This window comes from Crocuta crocuta, unplaced genomic scaffold (assembly GCF_008692635.1).
Source record: "Crocuta crocuta isolate KB4526 unplaced genomic scaffold, BGI_CrCroc_1.0 scaffold541, whole genome shotgun sequence".
Lineage (NCBI taxonomy): Eukaryota > Metazoa > Chordata > Mammalia > Carnivora > Hyaenidae > Crocuta > Crocuta crocuta.
This window is the reverse complement of record NW_027531901.1, coordinates 702,119-707,959: the sequence shown is the minus strand read 5'-3', so window position 1 is coordinate 707,959 and position 5,841 is coordinate 702,119. Positions and strand designations below refer to the sequence as shown.

Below are 5,841 nucleotides of genomic sequence, written 5' to 3'. Positions count from 1 at the left end.
CCCCCTGCTCCCATTCCCCTGCCACACCCCTTCCCCCATGCCCCTGGCTCCCCTTCTCTCCCCTGCGTCCTTCTCACCGCCAGGCGCCCCCTCCTTTCCCCGCCCCCCTCCTCTGGGCCACTTCCTCCTCCTAGCGACCTGTGAAAGCGGGGACGGAGGACGACGGAGGGAGGGCCTGGGCCTCCAGGTATAGCGACTCTGGGCGGCAGCCCCCCACCTGCACTCTCTCCCCAGCAGGCTCCCGGCCGGGGCCTCCCTGCCCCCACCCTGCCCCCACCCGTGTTGCTGGCTGCCTCCCAAGCTCTGGGGACCCCGGGCCACCCTGAGCCCCACGGCCCCTTGCTAGACACCCCTGACTCGGAGCAGCCCCTCCCTGGCTGGCCCACCTTCTGGCAAGTGCTCTCTTTCCGGGCGGCTGCCAGTCCCCCAGCCTGCCCCCTGCTCCTGCCCAGCAGGACACACCGCTGCCCGAGGGCCGGCCTCCAGTGCAGTCTGGCAGTCCGTCCGTCCGTCAGTCCACAGAGACTGAGCCGGCTCTCTGAGAGCCACCCGGTCCCCAGGGCACAGTAGGGCAGGGAGGCCTGGGCTGGGCCAGGATGTGGGGTGTGGAGCGTCCTGTGACTTTCCCCTGATTCCCCCCTCCACCCCCCCTCCAGAAGGCCAGGCCACTCAACAAACTTTAGGAGGAAGGGGGGGGCAGTCTGGCTCTGTGAGACCCGGGTCACTTCGGGAGGCGGGGCGTCTCTGAGGGGCCCCTGCTCCCAGTGCAGGCTTGCTGTCCAGCACGGCCGCCCCCGGGGGCCCTGACAGCCGGCGTGGGGAGGCTGCTGCTTTCCTTCCTGATTGTGGGGCGGGGGAGGCGCTGGACACAGAGCATTCCAGAAACTCTAGGAACAGGGGCCGCGCCTTCCTTGAGGCCACAGGCCTCGGTCCTAGCCGTGGCCCAGCCCGTGGACGCGGCTCCCAGGATGCACTGCTGAAAGCTGCCCGGCGGTCCCATGTCCAGTCCTCACCCGCACCGCCCCCTGCCCCGGAGAGGGGGCGCCTCCGGGAAACGGGGTCTGCCCGTGCCCGAAGGACGGCTGCCAGCGTGTGACTGCGGGGCTGTTGTGTTCTTTTGTAAGCTCCACCTTTTAGACAATGTTTTTATTGAAATTCTAGTTAGTTGACATGAGTGTTTAACAGACGGTGTCAACGGGTCCCTGTGTGTGTCTGTCACACCCTCTGTTCCCTTCTGTGTCCGTGTGCTGCGCTGGGCCCGGGCTCGGCGACATCCCGGGTCCTCATCCCTCCCTCCGTGCACTCTGCTTGGCCTCAGTTCCGGAAGTCCCTGGAAAGGGCCCCCTCCTGTCACCGCTGGTGCTTGGTTCACCCGCCCTTCCTCTTACTGCCCAGGGACGCCGCGGCCACCCCTTCCTCTGGAAAGAGCACGCAGACGACGCGTCCTCCTCACCTCGCTGGCCACTCTGCCCTCTCTGTTGGGACCTTCGGATGTCAGCGGCGCGCGACTCGGGCCTTAGCTCCATCTCTTTCCATCCAGGCCCGACCCCGGGCTGTAAATGCCAGGGAAGCTTAGTGTCTCTTCAGCACCGCCCCCCCTCCCCCGCCCGCCTGCCTCTTCACAGTGTCCTGGCGCTGGCCTCACACTGACGTCCATCGTCTCCCAGGCCAGGAGCGGGTGTGAACACCGCGGGCGGCTCAGGCCCGTGCCCGGGGCCTCGCGGGCTCCTCTCCGCCTGTCAGCTGCACGGGGCAGCCGCTGGCCAGCCTGGGTCAGCCCCGAGCCTGAACTCGGCCGGACCCCCGGCCCAGAGTTGGGCGTAAGCCTCCGTCTGTGCCTCCCGGTCCCTCTGGCCGCTAGGCCGTGTTCCCACGGAGCCAGAGGTCCCCTAGCCACCGAGGTCGCACCGTTGCCCTGCTTCCCCGGGTGGCCTGTCCCTCTGGCTGCGTGGCCGTTCAGTCCCCATTCAAGCTGCAGGTTTCTCGCTGTCCCTGCAGACCCCAGCCTCACTGTCGTCGGGACCCTCGTGCTTGCTGTTACCTCAGCCGGAAGCTTCTGCATTCTGCCCTCAACCGAAATGACTCCCCCGAGGGGCCCCCCGGGCCGTGGCAGCCCCGGCTTCCCAGCGCTGCCCCGGGGCGCCCAGNCCCCCCGGGGCCAGGCTCCCCCCCCGCCGAGGCGCCCACTGGCTGCGGGGTTCTGGACCCACTGCGCGGGCTTCTGGGCGGACGCGTCCTCGCGTGAGGAGGCATGGCCGCCTCGGGCCCCGTCTCTCTTCCGGGCTGGTCTCAGCAGACCAGGCCCGAGGCCTCCAGCTTNCGCGCTCTGGTTCTCCAGGGACTGTCCCAGGTCCCGTCAGGGCCCCTCCGGGGCAGGTGTCCCCGGGGAGACCAGGTCCTGCGGGGGGGGGGCGCGAACCCCTGGAGCGCAGACCGGGCGTGGGCTGGGGCGGCCTGGGTCAGGGACCCCGCTGCCTGGAAACACGCGGACCCCAGTCCTTTCAGGAGAGCGGCCTTAGGCCCGCGTGGGGGCCCACACTGGTTACAGGTCGCGGAGGCGCAGGCCGCCGTCACCAGGGCCCAGGAGGGGGGAGCCCCTAGCGACAGAGGAAATGGAGTCTGTCGCTGTGCCCGCCCGCAGGGCCACCATTCTGACGGCCTAATGGAGTCCGAGGATAGCCCAACAAAGCCCCGGGTCCTGCCCTGAAGGAGGTGCTGCTGCTTTGCGTTCCCGCGGCCTCCACGTGCGGCCCGGTCCAGCCATGCACCCGCCCCATCAGGGCGCCGCTTGGGCCAGGACAGGGGGCTGGGGGCGGCGTGACCCGGTGCTGCGGCGCGACGTGGGGGTACCCACTCTGCTCCCCACCTCAGTGTAAAAGCAGGGAGCTGCCAGCCACGTGTGGCTGTCAGGAGCCCCCCCTCACCCCTGCCTTGGGAAAGGCTCCCAGTGCCCATGTGGGGCTTTCTTGTTAACTTCCTGGTTCATTCCTTTAGGCAGTGAACGTGTATGGCTGATCTTTACGGTAAAGTGGTACATGCCGCCTCCTCCAAGCCCTGTCCATCACCCCTTTGCTGGATCAGGGTGTCAGGCCTGAGACAGTTTGGAGGACTTTCCTTTCTCAGGCCTTGCTGCAACTGTGAGTCACCTGGGGCACTTGAAAATACGATGCCCACTCTCAGGGCTTGGGGCTCGGGTGACTAATGGCAGCCAGCGCCGAGGCTCGCTGGCCTGAGATGGGGCTGTCGTGCAGTCTGGGGTGCAACACTCTGGAGCCCACATACCCTCCTCCTGAGTGCTGCAGCGTCCACGGTCTCCTTGGAGATCAGGCTGTGGCCATGCCAGTTGGTGGCTCTGGGCCTTGAGCAGCCTGTTGACCCACGGGCATCCCCAGCACCGGAGATCGGCCGTGTGGTTGCGTCCCAGTTAGTCTGAGGACTCTGCCAGGACCCCCAGTGCATCCCCCCTTCGTTAGCTCAACAGATCGTCTCTCCGGCTGGCTTTTTCCAGCTCCTCCTCCCCTCCCCTCCCCTCCTTGGCTTCCATCCGTTCTCTGGTCCTGGAATACAGGCAGATGATTTATGCTCAAACAAGAAAACACCGGGAGGCAAAACCTCAGCATGCCCATGTCCCAAATCAGTGAGCTCTTGAGGCAGATGTTCCCCCCACCCCATCCCGAGGACCCGCGGACATTCCCTGGGGCACCTCGGCCTCAGGGGCTGCCAGGCCTCTCTGCTGCCTGTCCGGCTGTGCACGGGGGTGGGAAGCAGCTGTGGGTAGGGGGGAGATGCCAGGGAAGGCAAGGGGAAGAAGGCCGGGCAGCAGAGCCAAGGAGGGGCGGGACAGACAGCCTGGAGCCCAGGACTGGGGAGGCCTCTCTGGCTGCACCCCCCCCCCCCGCACCAGGGGGCGTGGCACAGACTGGCTGTGCGGATTTGGGGTGCTGTAAACACTGCGTTTCCCAGGCTGACCCACACTGTGCACTGTGCCGTTGGGGACCAGTGCAGGTGCCTGGTGGAAGCCCGTGACAGAACAGAGACCGCAGAGCGCTGCTTTCCTGGCCTCAGTCTTCTCATCCACCAAAATGGGTAAGACCTGTCTAATGCGGCTCTTGCCGCCGGTGTTCTCCATGTGAACTGGGGATCACGGTGAAGACGCGGTCCCGAGAGTGGTGTGGCCACGCCCGTGGCTCTGCCACGACTCCGGAGCCCCCTCACCTTCACGTCCAGAGGGGCGGGGCGAGGGCAGGGCCTGGCGGGGGTCCCACTGCGGGCCTGCCGGCTTGCATATCCTTCCTCTTTGCATCCCAGCCAGCGCGCCCACGGGCTCGGGGTGTGGGTACCGCCGTGGGGGGCTGTGGCTGCTGCAGCCTGCCCCCCATCCACCCTGGCTCTGCAGAAGCGGGGGGGGCCCCCAGAGACCCAAGGGGCGGGCACCACGCTGTGCAGGGGGAGAGGAGAGAGGAAGAGGCGCTGGCGCGGAGAAGCAGTCCATCCACAAGAGGGCGCAGTTTCACGTGTTTATTTTTGGCAGGAAGGAAATCATTGCAAACCTCTCGACCCACAAGGCTCGCCCCTGGAAACGTGCACACCCCACGTGTCCTATTTCCCGAGAAACGCTGGCTTGCTTATCACATTCAAATGTCCAACAGAAACCCACGACTACCCAGGCACCGAATCTCCACCACTGGGTGGGGGGAGGGGAGGGGGGTTAGTCTGCAGAGAAGCTCCCTGGAGAACGAACAGGGAACAGACAGCATCGACTTTACAGTGAAATAGGAACAGAGGCAGTCTCTCCAACCCCGGCGTGCCAACATCACAGCACCTTTAAAAGCGGAGGCACAAACGTCACGAGTGTTTGACCCTATTGGGCTGTGTGGTTCTAGATGTTATTAGAGGGCCGTCTTTAAACTGGAGGGTTTCAACATGTTGCCAGGTCATAGGTCCACAGATTTCTTTTTCTATACCAGAAGTTCAAATGCTGCGACCTTGGCAAGTCCGTGTCATCAGGGCCTCCTCCCGTCTCCAAAGTCACCTCATCACAATTGCACTGTGTCAAAGGAGCTTCCCCACCACCCATCGGCTGTGACCAGGGGTGTTCCTCCTCAGTATACAGATACATGGTTTACAAACAGCTAATGTGTGAAACCACAGACCAACACAGAAGATTCCAGAACGATGGAAGACAGAGCAGTGACGACCTCGGATGTGCCTGGGCACCTCCACTCAAGGCCCGGCCACAGATGTCCTAACATCACGGGGGGCCAGAGTCCAAGACCCAAGAGATGTTGTCCCAGATCTTAATGTAAAAAATACTTGTCCAGGAGACTATATTAACCTGGGACCAGAAGGGCCGTGGAAACTCAGGAGGTGGGGTTTCTCTTTTGGTTGAAGAGTTGGGGGGGGAGGTATTGTGGAAACATGGGAAGCATATGGCACAGAGAAATTGCAAATAGGGTTCATTAGGTTTTAAAGCCCACAATTTAATAAAAGGTAATAATTAAAAACAATACCCGTATTTACCTTAGAAAACATAAACCCCAAACATTCATCTCATTTCTTGGCCTTATGTTAGTCATTGCTATTGCTTCATTTACATGTAGATGATTAAAAATATAGAGAGAGATCTCGATATCCTGATTATGTACATAAAGCAGAGTCGAGGGTGAAAACAAAAATGGAATTTTGGAGTGTGGTCAAATAAGGTGCAGGGAATCCAGAAGCCTGGGGGGTCTGCTGCCCCCCCCCAGGCATTCCGGGGCTGCGATGGCAGGAACCGGACTCCGCCCCCAACAATCGTGCAGGGGTGCTCACGGCTTCAGGACCTACTAGGGGCAGAGTCCG

At 63.2% G+C, this 5,841-nt stretch overlaps 2 long non-coding RNA genes across 2 annotated transcripts; one reads left to right on the top strand and one right to left on the bottom strand.

Annotated features, from left to right (window-relative positions):
• Positions 1–1,132: 1,132 nt before the first annotated feature.
• Positions 1,133–2,141, bottom strand: LOC144239813 (uncharacterized). The gene is made up of 3 exons (XR_013337495.1): positions 2,042–2,141; positions 1,454–1,553; positions 1,133–1,330 (listed from the first exon to the last, which is right to left on the bottom strand). It is a non-coding gene; the product is annotated as an uncharacterized LOC144239813 (long non-coding RNA).
• Positions 2,142–2,553: 412 nt separating this feature from the next.
• On the top strand, positions 2,554–5,610 carry LOC144239814 (uncharacterized). The gene is made up of 3 exons (XR_013337496.1): positions 2,554–3,137; positions 4,006–4,086; positions 4,532–5,610. It is a non-coding gene; the product is annotated as an uncharacterized LOC144239814 (long non-coding RNA).
• Positions 5,611–5,841: the final 231 nt, after the last annotated feature.